Source organism: Bos grunniens, chromosome 13, assembly GCF_055505025.1.
Source record: "Bos grunniens cultivar Pamir isolate PY7600 chromosome 13, Bosgru_T2T1.0, whole genome shotgun sequence".
NCBI classification, from domain to species: Eukaryota; Metazoa; Chordata; class Mammalia; order Artiodactyla; family Bovidae; genus Bos; species Bos grunniens.
The window spans coordinates 76,598,107-76,616,801 of record NC_141177.1 but is presented as its reverse complement, the minus strand read 5'-3'; the positions used below and the strand labels follow the sequence as shown (position 1 = coordinate 76,616,801).

General features: G+C 36.0%; 1 protein-coding gene across 6 annotated transcripts in view; it reads left to right on the top strand.

Moving 5' to 3' along the window:
- Positions 1 to 18,695, top strand: part of MACROD2 (mono-ADP ribosylhydrolase 2) — a 2,315,241-nt gene that overhangs the window by 170,045 nt on the left and 2,126,501 nt on the right. The window lies entirely within an intron of this gene.

Below are 18,695 nucleotides of genomic sequence, written 5' to 3'. Positions count from 1 at the left end.
TCTTTCTTCTCTCAGTCTCTCTCCTTGCTCCTCTGATATTCCCACTTCCCCCACACCAGCTATACTCAAAGAAGTGAAAAACGGAGGCTCAAGATAGTTTTTATAAAGACTAATATGGCTGATCTGAACTAAGGACTATATTTAGAAGTTGGGTTCCTCCTTGGGTTTGAATTGGAAAGTTGTGTGGGTGTTGTTGTATAAGTTATTTCATTTTGGTAACCTGCTCTGTTGCTTATATTTAATATATAAAAGCCCAGCTATGCCTTACAAATCATGTCCAGTAATCAAAGTAAGCCTTAAGTGTGTCATAATGAGTGTTATATAATAGCAATTCAAGTAGTCATTTACTTTTTGAATTATTATAACTTTTTTCCTGAGTGTAGTTTGTTTGTTTTTTTTCCCTTCAGCAGACTTAGCATAACCCAAGAAAACATACAAATATTACGAAGAAAAATTTCTCTCTCACTCTTGTTTCTGCTCAGTACAGGCATGTGTGTGATCAGTCAGTCATGTCCGACTCGTTGCAGGCCCCATGGACTATGGTCTTCCAGACTCCTCTGTCCATGGGATTTTTCAGGCAAGAATACTGGAGTGGGTTGCCATTTCCTACTCCAGAAGATCTTCCTGACCCAGGCGTTGAATCTGCATCTCTTAAGTCTCCTGCATTGTAGGTGGATTTTTTACCACCAGTGCCACGTGGGAAGCCATACAATTACATTTTTCTTTATTGTCTGAACTTTCTTCTTTCTGGTTTTTATCTCCTTCCTGTTTTCTTTTTAAGGAAAAGGTATCTTAACTGAAAATCAATTTAGATAATAAAGTATAGATTAAGATAGTAGTTTTTGTTGGTAAAAAAATGTTTCTTTACTAATAAAAAGGAGGAAAGGGAGAGAAAATGATGAGGAATCCAGTCAATTATGAATTTACCAACAAGGAGTAGAAGTGAGGATGAGATACAGGAAAATATAGTGGTGATAGAGGCATCTTCTATTTCAAAAGAGTAGTTGGGGGTTAATTATGATTCTGCAATAAATAAACAAATAAAAAACAAATAAATCAGGTAACCTCACTCATAAGAGCGGAAATTTCCTTTTTGTTATATATAGTAGAGTGGCAACATCCCCAAATTTACTTTCTCAAAAATTATAATTTTAATGGGAATTTTATCTATGCTTTTTCCTAAATTTTATAACTTGAAGAAAAATTGACTTTTTTTTAATAGAAGTAATACATGTTTACTATAAACATGAACAGAAAATGCAGAGAAGCAACAATAATAAAACTTAAAACATCTATAATCTTAAGGACCCTGGGGATTAATTACAGTTACATTTTGGTATATATTCTCTCAGGTCTTTATCTACACGTAAATTTATATTTTAATTTTTGAAAGATAGAATTGTACTTAGTGTTTTGTAACCTCTTTTTTTTCTTCATGACATGTAATAATCTTCTTGTCATAAAATATCTTCTGAAACATGAATTCTAATGACCATATCATACAGATATGCCATGTGTGTGATAGCTGCTTAATCCTTTATTGCTGGGCATTTGAACTTTTAATAAAGCATTTTATATAAGTTGTGCTGTTATGACCATTCTTATTTTCATTTATTTTTGAAAAAAAATTTTCAGTGTTGTATTGGTTTCTGCCTTACAATAAGACTGCTGCTGCTGCTAAGTCTCTTCAGTCGTGTCCAACTCTGTGCGACCCCATAGGTGGCAGCCCACCAGGCTCCGCTATCAGCCATAATTATACATACATCCTCTCCCTCCTTAACCTTCCTCCCCTCCCCCTATCCTATTCCTCCAGCTCATCACAGAGTGCCAGGCTGGGCACCGATTGCTACACAACAGCTTCTACCAGCTCTCCATCTTACACAACATGTTGATGCTCCTTTCTCCATTCGTCTCACTCTTACCCTCCCCCAGTGGGTCCACAGGTCCATTCTCCACATCTGTGTCTCCAGTCCTTCCCTGAAAAAATCTACCATATGACCCAGCAACCCTGCTACTGGGCATATACCCTGAGAGAACCGTGATATGATTGTACCCCAGTGTTCATAGCAGCACTGTTTACAATAGCCAGGACATGGAAGCAACCTCGATGTTCACTGACAGATGAATGGATAAAGAAGATGTAGTACATATATTCAATGAATATTTTATTACTCAGCAATAAAAAAGAATGAATTTGGGTCAGTTCTTGTGAGGTGGATGAACGAAGAGCCTGTTATAAAGAGTGAAGTAAGTCAGAAAGAGAAAAACAAATATCATTTATTAACATATATATATTGATGACTGTTCTTTTTTGCGGGTCTTTATATACTTTCATAATTGTTATCTCAGGATAAATTCTTAAGAAAGGATATGCAGACTTAAGAAGGATAGGCATTTCTAAGGCTCTGATTCACATTGGCAAGTGGTCCTCTAGGATGGCTGCTATCAGATATGTGGCTATAAATGTCATGGTCTGAAGTGTAAGAAAGCCATCCTTGTATGTGCTCAGATCTAAGAATACATAGATAAGCATATAATCCTATGTTGAGATCAGTGCAGTGATTTTTATGGGTGGTTTTGTGGTTGGATATCCAGCCATATGGGTGATTAAAACAAGATGGTTAGGGCTTCCCTGGTGGTCCAGTGGTTAAGAATCTGTCTGCCATTGCAGGGGACACAGGTTTGATGCCTGGTCAGGGAAGATCCTACATGCCATGGGGCCACCGGGCCCATGAGCCACAACTACTGAGCCTAAGTGCTGCAACTCCTGAAGCTCGTGTACCTAGAGCCTGTGCTTTGCAACAGCATAGGCCACTGCAACAAGAAGCCCACACAACCACAACTGGAGAGTGACGTCCACTCGCCACAACTAAAGAAAGCCTGTGCACAGAAGTGAAGACCCAGCATAGAGAAAGATAAATAAGTAATTTTTTCTAAAAAACAAGGTGGATAAAACAGGGTTAACTGCTTTGTTGACATGTATTTTATGTATACAGTGCTCAAGTCAACTTTTCAAAATAGTAACTTAATGAAAATCTGCTGAATGATGTTCTCTGAAGCAGAAATATCTAGTTTATTATTCTCAGCACCAAATAATCATTCATAGATTTCTTCCCAGAGGAAGAGAAAAATATGTGTTTGTTATTAAACATGCAATACTTATGATCACACCTAAAGAAGAGATGAATGAGCAAAGGTGGGTCAGCAGACAAAGTTGAAAGTCTGTGCTTGGTGTTCATTTCTTGGTGTTCATGTAAAATGGATTATATTCAGGTAATCTTGTATTGATAGGCTGTGATATTCATCCCGGATTTCAGATGGTAGTCTGTTTCTAAAAATAGTTAGTTGGAACACTGTGGCTATTCTTTAATTTTTAGAAATTTTGAATTGGATTTACATAGAAAGGCATTAGTTTGCAGGTGGTGTGATTCGATGAAGTATATCGCAGAACTGGGAGTCATTTACTTGCAGTTGTTTGAGAGTAGCCTAGTGTCTGTCACTTAGTGATAGGAGAGGAGGACTGCTAAGTCACTTCAGTCGTGTCCGACTCTGCGCGACCCCATAGACGGCAACCCACCAGGCTCTCCCGTCCCTGGGATTCTCCAGGCAAGAACATTGGAGTCGGTTGCCATTTCCTTCTCCAATGCATGAAAGTGAAAAGTGAAAGTGAAGTCAGTCGCTCAGTCGTGTCTGACTCTTAGCGACCCTGTGGACTGCAGCCTACCAGGCTCCTCCATCCATGGGATTTTCCAGGCAAGAGTACTGGAGTGGGGTGCCATTGCCTTCTCCGAGGAGAGGAGGACAATTGTGTAGAAAAGATGTTAAATCATCTAAGACATCATTGGCACTATGTTGTATCTGCCAGTCAGATTTTATGTTATACATTATACATTTAAATAGCATAGTACAGTTATTAAGACATTTCAACAGTTCTGTGCCTCATATATATATTTTTTTTCCTCTCTCGTCTGAGTTCTGAAGTATGGATCCCTAGTTTGAAGGTGAGAATGATGTGAGGAGAGGATGTTCATGAACCTGATTTTCTGTGCATGGTATTAAGTGTATTTTACTGCAGAGGATCCATAAATTTCACCCCAAGACCTAATAAAAATCAGGAACCTGTGTTGTTAGTCCCAGGTACCATTTGGCATTGAAGTTTTAGCTAGGACATACTAGAAGGAATATATTATAGTCATAGACCCACCAATGAAATGGTGCCTCACATCTCTGATCACTTTCCTAGAAAGAATATTCTTATAAGTATTTTATTCTGATTTAGATTATCATAAAATTGGTGAAAATTCTGCTAAAAAATATTGAAGCAGAGTTTTCATCATTTTTATGATAATTTTTTTCAGAAATAATTATGGTCTAGTTATTTGGCAGTTATCCAAAAGCATCATCTCCAAAGCTGACTCCAGGATAAAAAATTTAACTATTTAAAATGCGTGAAAGCAGGGTCACTCAGTCATGTCTGACTCTTTCCAACCCCATGGACTGTAGCCCATGGATCCTCTGTCCATGGGATTTTCCAGGCAAAAGTATTGGAGTGGGTTGCCATGCCCTCCTCCAGGGCATTTTCCTGACCCAGGGATTGAACCCACATCTCCTGTGTCTCCTGCATTGCAGGTGGATTCTTTACCCCTGAGCCATTGGGGAAGTCCAACTATTTTAAATAGTAGCTTTATAATCACTTTAGTAATTAAGCGGTAATTGGCCTTCCTTTCTTGTATCTTAACTTCATGTTTATTTCAGATCCTTCCTTCACTAGGTTACGTACTTCATTTATGTTTCTCTGTTTCAGACATGTTTTGACTCAGTAGAACTGTGTTTGCTTTTAAAGCCTTATGTAGATTTTTTCTTCTTCTTTTAAAAAATCAAACAACAAAATAAAATATCTAGTTTATTAGTAGAGTTTATCATTCTGTTGACAGGTTTTTTTTTTTTTTTTGCATTTGGCAAATGTTCCTAATGCTTTGAGTAAATTAGGCAACAAAAATTCAGTCTTTTGAGTCTTTTCTCATTTTTTTTCTTTCTGTCTTCTACAGTTTATTATTATCTGTTTTCAACTAGTACTGGTACTTGCATTTTGCTTGTTGATGCATAATCTTGGCACCTCCTGTGTTTCTGTTGGTGAAATATTTTTGTGGATTCTATCATAGTCATGTGTCAATTTTCATTTATACTTAACATTAAGCAGTTTTCCACCATTGTATGCTTACATTAACTTTCCATTCTTCATTGACAGTCCTTTTATATTAACCAAATAGTGTAATTTGCTTTGATTGTAAATTAAAATTTGGCTGAGTGGGTAGATATAGATATATACATAAATATAAATATAGATAGATGTTAATGACCAATCTTTATTTTCTGATCTAGTTGAAATGGACTGCTAAGTTTATGATTAGAAAAGAATAGACAGTGTAGATAGGGCTTTTCTTGATGCCAGCACAGCATTTGAGAAGAAAGTTCTAGCAATAGCAGGAAGAGGAGTAATGAATTTAGCAGATCTTTCATTAGTGGCAAAGTGGGATTGCTAGAAAGAAAAATAGTCTCTTGGGTGGGAAGTAAAAACAGTGGTGAAAGTACACAATCTTTGGACAGAAAAAAAACAGTGGAAAACCTCCCTAGGGTGGCAGGTGACCCTAGAAAATTTAGCATATTTAAACAAAATAGGAATATGCAAAGTGTGAAGAAAAAAGGGTAAAAGAAGTCCACCTAGGAATGTTGAGAGAGAAAATTGTCCACAATTTCAGCTATTTTGTGATTATGTGTTATCAGTGTGGGAGTAGTAACTGTCTAGTTCCAAGAGCATATTAAGATTCTTGTCATGTATAATCTATATATTAATGAAAACAGATCATATTAGCGTTATTTTATTGATCCTTGTAGGAAACAATACAAATGCCTCAGTGTACGGCTTCTGATTATATTAAAACTGATAATTAACTGGCAAATAACCACATATTTTTTTTCAGTAAAAATGTGGTATATTATTCTGTGCTGAGAAAAGCTAAAGTAAGTGTATCAAAATGAGAGAAAATAGGTCTTTGGTACAAAGGCATTCGTTATGCCATTTAAAAAATTCCACAAAATTTTACTTCTAATGTGTATTAGTTATTTATAAATCTGATTCACAAGAAAATAAGAGCAAATATTTTAATAATATATTTATGTAGTATCAAAAAAGAAGATTTCTTTTTTTGCTGCCAACTCTTCTTTTAAATTCTAATTTCAGCACTCTTTGCCGGTTTGGAGAAATGATTTGTCAGCTGCTGTGTGAACAGCAAAGTGTGAGAGGAGTCTTTTAAATGCACAAGTATTAGGGAAGGGCAAGCCTGTTTCTCAAGATTTTGAACTAATGCTGCCTTATTTCTTAATAGCGTTAGATCTACTAAATATTTAAAAAGCTTTTAAAGATTAATGGCTCTTTTGCATTCCCCACAGTGCTGATGACTTGGTTGTGTCTGATTTTGGACTGACATCATCAGTATTGACTTGAACCATTACATGGGTTCTGTCCTCATTAGGCCTGATGAGTGTCCTGGCCAGCTTTTGCTGTAGAATGAGAACTTTTTATATGATGAGAATACCAGTAACAAATGGAAATTCCGTGGGCACTGAAGGCGGAACCTGTCAGCATTGGGTTCAGTGTGTAATTTAGTAATACCTTTACTAATACCTTTTTAAAATTTATCAGTGAGCTCTGATGAAGCTCTTGGGAGACTGGCCTCACATTCCTTTGACTGGAGTTATTCATCTTACCCTGGGCCACAAGCCTGTACGTTAACTCATTTCAGCCTTTGGAAGCACTCACTATGTAACAAATCTGTATTTTAGCATATATCATGTGTGCCATATCACTTGTTCACAGGTCACTCCCCTGCTAGAATGTGAGCTCCTTAAGGATGAGAAATAGGTTGTTTTCTTCTTTGCACTTCCCCAGCTCTCAACCCTGGGTGGAAAGGAAAGCTCTGAGAACACTGAAAGGGAGCATTACGAAGGCTTTGGCTGTGTTTCACAATTGAAATCTCTGTTAATTTAGGTTAGAGTTAGTGGACATTTTTGACTGGAAAGTCGTAGTGAGAATCATTCCTCAACCAGAAAAACTGAAATGTAGCCATTTTATTTAGTATATATATTATATATATAACAATTGAATTTAATCATCAGCGTTTCTGTAATAACATTTCAAATTGAAGAAAGATAATTGGCTCAAGTGTTTCAATGCCTTTAAAATTTCTACTATAATTTCTAAATATCATGTTTTTCCTTTTCAAATATATTTTACTCTTTCTTTATAATTAAATATTATTGTAGACACCTTTTCTTCAATATTCTGTTTCATGTATAAATTGATTATCTATGGTAGTCTTTTTGATGTCTTTGACTTGGAAATCCACAGATGTAACTGATGAAAAGAGATTACTGGCTTTATTTAATTCAACCTTAAGACTTCAGTCTGACTTCTTTAAAGAAGTCAAGATAAATGTGCTTCTGACTTTATTAATTGTCAGAGAAGAGATTTTTCAGCCTCTTTAGTAATTTGTTAATTTTTCTGCTCTTGTAGTTCATTTTAGAAAGCGTTTTAAGTTCGTGATGCCCTTTTCTTAAAACAAGGGACATATTTTAACATTTCAACACTTTAATTATATCATTTTTAAATTTAGAATCACTGTGCCTGTGTCAGAGTTATAATAATCACTTTTTAAATAATATCTTTGAGAAATGGTTATATACATTTTCTGTATATAAACATTTTCTGTATATAAACAGTAATTCTCTCAACTTCCTTGAAAAACTGTTGTAGGTGTGGAGCATACTCTGTATTACAGCTGTCTTTCGCTGATTTTTTGGATCCATTTCCAAATTAAATTGAGAATCAATATTTTAAGAAATGTGTTAGTTCTTTGGCTTTCTTATTCTGCATTGCTCAAAGGCCATTTTGTTTTCAGTATTGCTTAACTATGGAATATCAGAATTTCTGACCCATTATCTTTATTTCCTCCAGGTTATTAGCTTAATGACCTGAAGAAAAATTAATTCTCATAGTACTGAACGTGACATTCCCTGCTATATACCCTGTTGATCCAGTTTTGTTGTTGTTGTTTTGGTTGCTAAGACGTGTTCAACTGTTTTGCGACACCATGAACTGCAGCCCACCAGGCTTCTCTGTCCACAAGATTTCCCAGGCAAGAATGCTGAAATAGGTTGCCATTTCCTTCTGCAGGGGATCTTCTCGACCCAGGGATTGAACCCGTCTCGTACTTGGCAGACAGATTCTTTGCCACTGAGCCACCTGGGAAACCCTAATCCAGTTTTGAGGCCCCACTAGATTTTCATCATCAGTGGAAGATAATTTATAATACTTCAAAAAGTTTGCTCTGAAAGTTTAAAAAGTTGATTTAATATTCATTTTATTTACACTCACTATTTTTTATATTTTAGGTTGCTTTCTATGTGAGTTATCCATGTAGTGAAGTAAAAGTCATCAAATTGATGTTAACCTTTGTGTAATTTCTGCTTTCCTGAAGCAAATTTTTCTTTAAAGATAGAATATTACATGATTACTGAAGTTGCTGATTGCCAGCTACTGACAGACAGTGTCTCTAACACAATTTTTGACTGGAATAAAAGAAATTACTTTGAAATGGTTAATGTAATTGTAAGGGTCATTGTGAACAGATGGTTTTCCATTCTGAGGGGTTTAAAATCTTGAGTTCTGCAGAGTTTGATATTTATACGTTATCAGGAGTTTATTAGCAAAGTTGTTGAGATATGATTTGAAATAATACCCAAATTTAACTTTAAGGGGATATTAATTTATACTCCGTTATGTTCCTTTTTGTGAAAGAAATTGGTAATTAGGTGCAATTAGGGTGATTGACTCTCAGAGTAGGCTAAATTAAAGTACCAAGAATGGGTAAGAAAAAAATGAGAAAAGAGCACATGAGACTTATTCATGCTAAAAGAGTTTTTTATAGAATCTCTAGAGTCAGGTAGAGGTAGACATGAATTCTTTTATAAGTACAACCTTATATTTTGACTGACTTGCAAATTATATACCTTTATAGAAATAAGATATTTCTACTTTGTCTCACTGAATAGACATATGTGTTTGAGGATAATAAAGCCCTGGATAGAGAGATGTATCTTATTCATATTTATGTTCTTAATGCCTGACACACAGTGGCTACTCAGTAATTTAGATAATAAATGAGTGAATATATTGATTGAGTGAAAAACCCTTAGTGATCAGTGTGGACAGTCTACATTATTAGGCTGTTATCCTGCCTTTCTGGTCCTGTATGAAATTTTTCTCTACTAGGTAAATCCTCAGTAGCATATTAAACTCTGGACTCTAATCTCTGATATTATTGTCACCATGATTTTCAGAAGCAACTGATCTCCTCTTATTTTTAGGAAATCCTGTGTTCTTGAATAGGCTTTAATGGAATTCACTCAGTATGGTTTCTGGTTCAAATCATATCATTATTTTCATTTTGGTTTATTACTGAATAATTTATCAGTGGTAAATAATTTACTAATAGTGAATAGTAAAATACAGTTGTCACTGACTTCTCCTTGAGGTCCAGTATATTTTTTTGTAAGGGAAAAAATGTTTTAAAGGGAAAAAATATTTTATAGTGATTATAGGATTTTGAGATTATTAAATGGGAATGGATTATAGGAAAGATTTTCATGATAATATGGGAGAGGCAACAAAATTTTCCTTAGTGTTCCCATGATGGTTCTTGACTTCCTTCTTTGACTATATTTTGTGTGTGTGTTTTTATACTGCTGTTTCTTTATCTATGCCCTAAAAATAGATTCTCCAAGTCTCAGTTGACCTTTTACTCTAATAGACAGTTGCCTAAGGACAATTTCTTTGGAGAATAGCATCTATTTTCAAGGTTTCAAATGTAACAGGTATGAAGCTAATTGCAGTTTATTTCTCTTTAGTTTTAATCTCACAATTGAACACCAATTCCAGTATTACCAAATGATCTAACATACATTTCTCTTTAAGGTCTCCCGATAGTCCAAGCTTAACATGCTTGAAACAGTTTGTTCATTCTTATCCTTCTCTAGCTTCAGAAACTTGGACTCATCTTTGGTTCTACATACTTTATCTCCAAATCATTTTTCCTTTTTAATTTCTTTTTTTTGGCGGGGGGATAGGGCGACTTTTGCATATTTTCCATTTTCACTGTCTTCCTCCCAATTCAGTCACTTTTCTCATCATGCCCGTAATCATTTTTCTTATAGCTACTTAACTGTTCTTCCAGTCCACATACCTCGTTGATACTGTTGTTTGCTTCAGCATCTTGCTTTCCCCTGAAGACCTGTGAGTGCTTTGCATTGCCCAGAATTACTGTTTCAACTCATTAGATTGGAATTCACTGTCTTCTTTAAATTTGCCCCACCCTACCTTTCTGGTTCTCGCCCAGCCCTTCAGCCTCTGACTTCAACCACTCTGGTTGTACCAGTCAGCACAGGTGCTCTTCAGCATGTCTGATCTTTTACTTTTCGCTTATGTTTCTTCAGGATCTGACTCATCCTGTTTCTGTTTTGTGAAGCCAGCTCTTTCTAGCACATAGGATTTTTTTTTAATTCTCAGAATTCCTGTAGTACTTATCTAAGCCATTAATTGAGCAGTTCATCATTTACAATGTTGTGACATTTTCTACATTTTTGAATGGAATCATGTATTTTCAGTTTTTGTATTTTTCCAGATGTATATGTTTCTTTGCAAACTAACTCTGAAGTCCTTTACTGAGTCCTTCAGAGAAGGGACTTTATTTTATACTTTTAACTATTATTTTAAAGCATTTTTTTCATTATAAAGATAAAATCTCATCTAATGCCATAATCTCCTAGTTAAAATTAAGCTTTTAGTGAATCATGCCTTTTGTAATATTCTTCATGTATCCAAAAATGTTAATTCAAGAAACATTTAAAACTTTGTTAAGATTATCCTGTGTGCCGAGAACAGGTCTAAGGAGCCATATACTTTAGTATATAGTACAATGTATACTATATGTAATCTATATAGTGTGATAACCAGTCATATTAGTTGATAAAGCAGTTTGATTGAATAGTTCATCAGTGGGAAGAAGTAATAAATTAAAATTGGGTGCATCCAGTTTGGATATATCCTGGAGACTGACTTATCCTCATGCTACTGCTAAGTCACTTCAGTTGTGTCCGACTCTGTGCGACCCCATAGATGGCAGCCCACCAGGCTCCCCCGTCCCTGGGATTCTCCAGGCAAGAACACTATCCTCATAGTAACCTACAAAAATAATTCTAGGAGCTCCCATCAGAGAGCATATATAATTAATTTAAGATACTAGACTTGTAAAACAGATGATTCGTAGTCTCTAAATATGAAACTAATATATTATAAAGATTTTAAAAGGAAAGTAAAATAACATAGAAGTTATATGTTTAAAAGCCTGAGTGGATGATACTGCAAATGCTGTAAATAGTCAAACATTGAATGAATGAATCAATGAATAAGTTAGTGAAGTATCAGCTGAAGAAATGCTAATGTGAACGTGAAAGTCACTCAGTCGTGTCTGACTCTTTGTGACCCCATGAACCTATACAGTCCATGGAATTCTCCAGGCCAGAGTACTGGAGTGGGTAGCTTTTCCCTTCTCCAGGGGATCTTCCCAACCCAGGGATCGAACCCAGGTCTCCCGCATTGCAGCCAGATTCTTTACCAGTTGAGCCACAAAGGAAGCCCAATGCTACGATAAATCCAAACTTAGCTTTTAAGTTGTTGCAGCAGAGGAGCAATCTAATAAGAGGCAAAATGAAATAATGGATGTTTTCTTTTAAAAAGTTAATAAGTCATTTTTATAGCAATTTTAAGTTTACAGAAAAATTGAGCAGAAAGTATACAATTTTCATATACCCTCTTGCACATATGCCACTACATACAGTTTCCCATATCAACAGCAGCTTACATTACTGTGGTATATTTCTTGAAATTGCTGATGCTGAACTAATAATGTTGATACGTTATTATTAATTAAATTTAATACTTTCAGTTCAGTTCAGTCACTCAGTCATGTCCAACTCTTTGCAACCCCATGGACTGCAGCACGCCAGGCTTCCCTGTCCATCACCAACTCCCGGAGCTTGCTCAAACTCATGTCCATCGAGTCAGTGATGTCATTTACATTAGGGCTTATTCTGTTTTTAGAGGTCTTTATCATGAAGTTTTCCTCTTTTATTTACTTCTAAGAGTTTTTGGTTGTATCTAGGTTTTAATTTGGAAGTAATTTTTATTTGGACATAAATTCTTTTGGTAAATACTGAGGAACGTGATTGTTGGATCACATGATAAGACCGTGTTTCACTTTGTAAGAGATGGCTGATCTTATTTGAGAGAGGCTGTGCCATTTTGCATTCCCAGAAGCCCTGGATGAGAGTTCTTGTTCTCCACATTCTTGTCACCATCTGGTGGTATCACCATTCTGTTTCTCTGCCATTCTGTTAGATATGTAGTGATATCTAAAGTAGGGAAAACCGCTAGGTCATTCAGGTATGACTTAAATAAAATCCCTTGTGATTATACAGTGGAAGTGACAACTAGATTCAAGGCATTAGATCTGATGAGCAGAGTGCCTGAAGAACTATGGACGGAGGTTAATAACATTGAGCAGTAGGTGATGATCAAAATCATACCTGAGAAAAAGAAATGCAAAAAAGCAAAATGGCTGTCTGAGGAGGCCTTACAAATAGCTGAGAAAAGGAGAGAAGTGACAGGCAAAAGAGAAAAGGAAAGATATACCCATATACCCATATCAGTGCAGAATTCCAAAGAACAGCAAGGAGAGATATGAAAGCCTTCTTAAGTGAACAATGCAAAGAAATAGAGGAATGGGTAGAATGGGAAAGACTAGAGATCTCTTCAAGAAACTTAGAGATACCAAGAGAACATTCCATGCAAAGATGGGCACAATAAAGGAGACAAATGTTACAGACCTAACAGAAACAGAAAGTCTAAAGAAGAGGTGGCAAGAATACACAGAACTGTACAAAAAAGGTCTTAACGACCTGCTTAAACATGAGGGTGTGATCACTCACCTAGAGCCAGACATCCTGGAGTGTGAAGTCAAGTGGGCCGTAGGGGGCATTACTATGGACAAAGCTAGTGGAGGTGATGAAATTCCAGCTGAGCCATTTCAAATCCTAAAAGATAATGCTGTGAAAGTGCTGCACTCAATATGCTTGCAAATTTGGAAAACTCAGCAGTGGCCACAAGACTGGAAAAGGTCAGTTTTCATTCCAATCCTAAAGAAGGGCAATGCCAAAGAATATTCAAACTACCGTACAATTGCATTCATTTCACATGCTAGCAAGGTAATGCTCAAAATCCTTTAAGCTGGGTTTCAACAGTTTGTGAACTGAGGTGTACAAGCTGGATTTAGAAAAGGCAGAGCACACAGAGGTCAAATTGTCAACATCTATTGGATCAAAGAAAAGCAAGGGAATTCCAGAGAAACATCTACTTCTGCTTCATTGACTTTGACTGTGTGCATCACAATACTGTGCAAAATTCTTAGATGCGAATACCAGACTACCTTGCCTACATCCTGAGAAATCTGTAAGCAGGTCAAGAAGCAACAGTTAGAACCAGACATGTAACAGCAGACTGGTTCAATATTGGAAAAGGAGTAAGTCAAGCCTGTATGTTGTCACCCTGCTTATTTAACTTATATGCAGAGTAAATCATGAGAAATGCTGGGCTGGATGAAGCTCAAGTTGGAATCAAGGTTGCTGGGAGAAATATCAATAACCTCAGATACCCAGATGATACCACCCTTATGGCAGAAAGCGAAGAGGAACTAAAAAGCCTCTTGATGAAGGTGAAAGAGGAGAGTAAAAAAACCTGGCTTAAAACTCAGCATTGAAAAAACTAAGATCATGACATCTAGTCCCATCACCTCATGGCGAATAGATGGGGAAACAATGAAAACAGTGACAGACTTTATTTGTTTGGGCTCCAAAATCACTGCAGATGGTGACTGCAGCCATGAAATTAAAAGACACTTGCTCCTTGGAAGAAAAACTATGACACACCTGGACAGCATATTAAAAAGCAGAGATGTCACTGCCAACAAAGGTCCATCTAGTCAAAGCTATGGTTTTTCCTGTAATCATGTATGGGTGTGAGAGTTGAACCATAAAGATGGCTGAGAGCTGAAGAACTGATGCTTTCGAATTGTGGTTCTGGAGAAGACTCTTGAGAGTCCCTTGGACAACAAGGAGATCACACCGGTCAACCCTTTTGAATTCTGTAAAGCAATTATCCTTCAATAAAAAATAAATTATTTAAAAAAAAGATCAGTCAACCCTAAAGGAAATCAACCCGAATTTTCTTGGAAGCACTGATGCTGAAGCTGCAGCTCCAATACTTTGGCCACTTGATGTGAAGAACTGACTCATTTGAAACTACCCTGATGCTGGGAAAGCCTGGGGGGCAGGAGGAGCAGGGGACGACAGAGGATGAGATAGTTGGATGACATGACTGATTCAATGGACATGAGTTCTGAGCAAACTCCAGTAGTTAGGGAAGGACAGGGAAGCCTGGCATGCTGTTGTCCATGGGACTGCAAAGAGTCAGACATGGATGATGGACTGAACAACAATAGCAATTTGCTGTGTTGAGTGTCTTTTCATATTGTTATGTCTTATTTGCATATTGCATATCTTCCTTGGAGAAGTTAAAATACTTTGCTCACTTTTTAATTGTGCTATTTTCTTATTGTTTAAACAGTTCTTTGTATATTTTGGTTAATAATACTTTATCAAATTTGATTGGCTCATATTTTATCCTAGTCTGTGGCTTGCATTTTTTTCCCCCTTTAAACAATGTCTTTTTCAGGGCAGAGTTTTTTAAGTTTAATGAAAGTCAGCTTATTTTTTAAAATCATTGATCATGCTTTTGATGACTTAAAGTCATCACCAAACCCAACATCACCTAGATTTTCTCTTATTTTATCTTCTAGGAGTTTAAAGTTCTGTGTTTTTCACTTGGGCCTGTGATCCATTTTGAGTTAATTTCTGTAATTTTCAGTATCTAGATTCTTTTATTTTGTTGTTTGCTTTGCACATGTATGACTATTGTCCTAGTACCAATTGTTGAAAAAGACTATTATTTCTCCACTGGGTTCTTGCTCCTTTGTCAAAGATATATGTAGTGTATTTCTGTGTTCTCTATTTTGTTCCACTATTTTATTTGTCTTTTCCTTCACCAGTATCACACTGTCTCTCTCAATGAATGTTACTTAACAGTGTATCTTGAAATTTAGGTACTGTCAGTCCTCTGAGTTTGTTCTTCAATATTATGTTAATTATTCTGGGTCATTTGTTTTTTTGATATAAACTTTACAATTCGTTTGTTATTATCCATAAAATAATTTTCTTGAATTTAATGCAATTACAGTAAACCTATAGATGAAGTTGGGAAAAACTAGCATCTTGGCAATATTGAGTCCTTTTATTCATAAACATGGATTATCTCTCTATTTAGTTATTCAGTTTTAAAATTTTGTGCATAATTTTGCTCATAAACATTTTGTATATAATTTTTAGATTTATACCTAAGTATTTTAATTTTTCTGCTAATGAAAATAATGTTGTTTTAAGTTTGAAATTCCATTTGTTCATCATTAGTGTGTCAGAAAGTAATTGATTTTTGTACATTAACCTTATATCTTGTAACTGCTACAGTTGCTTATTAGTTTCAACAATTTTTGTTGTTGATTCTTTGGGACTTTCTATATGATGATAATGTTATTTGTGAACAAGGAAAATTTTATTTCTTGCTTCCCAATTAAAAGTATGCTTTTGATTTTATTTTCTTATTGCACTAGTTAGAACTTACAGTATAATGTTACATAGAATTTGTGAGATGGGACAGCCTTGTCTTGTTCTTGATCTTAGTGGGAAAGCATCTAGTTACTCACCAGTAGTTATGATGTTAATTAAAAGAGTTTTTGGTAGATATTCTTCATCAAGTGAGGAAATTCTCTTCTACTCCTAGTTTTATGAGAGTTTTGTTGTTTATTTTTTTCATGAATGAGTATTGGATTTTGTCAAATGTTTTTTCTGTCTCTAGCAGTATGCTCATTTGATCTTACTTATTTAGCATGCTAAGTAATGGATTAAATTACTTGATCTTTAAATGTTGAACCAGCCTTGAATAACTTGAGTAAATCCAACTTGGTTGTGGTGTTTAATTTTTTAAAATAATTTTTTCAATTTATTTTGCAAATATTTTGTTGAAGATTTTCATGTGTTCCTGGGAGATATTTATCTGTTGTTTTCCTTGGTAATCTGCAGCATCTTTTTCAGGTTTGGATTCTAAAGTAATTCTGGCCTCATAGAATGATTTAGTCAGTGCTCCCTTTGACTGTAAGTTCTAGAATGAATTGCAGAGAATTGGTATCATGTTCCCTTTAAATCTTAAGTAGAATTCACTAGTGAACCTGTCTGGGGCTAGTGCTTTCTGTTATAGGTGATTTGTAATGACTCAATTTTCTTTAATGGATATGTGTTTATTCAGATTATTTCTCCTAGTATAAGCTGTCACAGACTGTGTTTTCCAAGGAAGAGCTCCACTTTTTTTCTAGCTTATCAGCTTTTGGGGCATATAGTTTTTCATAATACTCTTTTATTAATTTATTATTACCCATGTGATCAGTAGCAATCTCTCCTGTCTCATTTCTCAAAACAGTCTCTCTCTTCTTTCTCTCTGGTTAGTTGACTAGTGGTTTATAAATTTTGTGTGTCTTTTTACGGATCCAGATTTTGATTCTATTGATTTTTTTCTATTGATTTCCTATTTGCAATTTTATTTATTTTTCAAAGTGAAAGTTGCTCAGTCGTGTCCGACTCTCCGCTGTTCACTTTTTCTCTTAGAGCTCTTAAAACATTAATCATATTATTTTAGATTCCTGTTCTGATAATCCCAAAGTCTCTGACATATATAAGCTTTGTTTGTCTCTTCAGATTGTGTTTTCCTTTTAGTGTGCCTTGTGATTTTTTTGTTGAAACTCAAACATGATATAAGGGCTTCCCAGGTGGCTCAGTGGTGAAGGATCTGCCTGCCAATGTAGGAGCCACAGGAGGCACAAGTTCAATTCCCGGGTTGGAAAGTTTCTGTAGAAGAGCAAATAGCAACCCACTCCAGTATTCTTGCCAGGATAATCCCATGGACAGAGGGGCCTGGTGGGCTACAGTCCATGGGATTGCAAAGAGTTAGACATGACTGAGCAACTGAGCACGCATGCAAGCATGATATATTGATTAAAAGGAACTGAGGTAAATAGACCTTTAATGTAAGGTTTTTTGCGTATCTGGTTTGGGGTTAGACTGTGTTATTGTTTGGGCTTCCCTGGTGGCTCACCAGTAAAGAATCTGCCTGTTAGTGCAGGAGACTTGGGTTTGATCACTGGGTTGGTAGAAGAAAATGGCAACCCACTCCAGTATTCTTGCCTGGGAAATCTCACGGACATAAGGACCCTGGTGAGTTATAGTACATAGGGTTGCAAAGAGTCAGACATGACTTAGCAATTAAACAGCAACAACATATTTCTGTTTACTGTAGCTGTAGGTGTCTGATGCTAAAATTTCCTCTATGGTCCTTCTTTTTGTAGCCCCCATTGTCTTTGTGTTTCTTTAAAGACTCCTTAAATAGGATCTGGGTCTTACTGTTCTTTCCATTGTAACCCACTTATTACACAGTGCCTCATATCAATGTGGTCATAAGGTATGGGGGGAAGGGAAGAATTCTATAATTTTATGATTGGTCCTCATTTTTATATGAGCCTATTTCTCTGGGTTGTGACCTTCACAAATGCATCTATTCTTTTCATCCTTAGATGAGACAGTAGGGCTAGAGATGGCTGGATTTGGCATTTCCCTTAATCAATGGACTTCCCTGGTGGCTTAGATAGTAAAGCATCTGCCTACAATGCGGGAGTCCCGGGTTCAATCCCTGAGTCAGGAAGATCTCCTGGAGAAGGAAATGGCAGCCCACTTCAGTATTCTTGCCTGGAAAATCCCATGGATGGAGGAGCCTGGTAGGCCACAGTCCATGGGGTTGTAAAGAGTCAGACACGACTGAGCGACTTCACTTTCCTTTCCTTTAATCAATGGCAAAGGCTAAAGTAGGCTGGAGTTGGATGTTTTCCCTTCCTCTAGAAGCTGATGGGCTCTGATAAAACCCAAGTGGTTTAATCTATAGCAGAAGATTTTTCTTTGAGTTTGATTTTTCAATTAATATCTGTTGCAAAATATAAATTTTTAAAATTGTGCCTAAAATAAGGAATAATAGATAGTGAAATTTTAAAAGTTTTCCTCTGCATTATGTTTGTTATATCAACTTCGAGACATTTGTTAGATGTCTTTTAGAGTTTGGGCATTTAGTGGGTGAAATTGCCAACTTATTGGCTTATAAGCAAATGAGGGTATATTCTGTTGTCCTACTGCTTGGTGAGTTGCTTATTAACACTAAACTGTAAATAGATATAAATATAATTCTAGAATCAGTAGAGGATGTGCCTCCTGTAAATATCACTAACAGTTGTTAACCGTATTTGTAAGCTTAGGCTGATCATGGATTTCCCAGTGCCAGCACCTGGAATGTGAAATCCAGAACCAATCAAAGT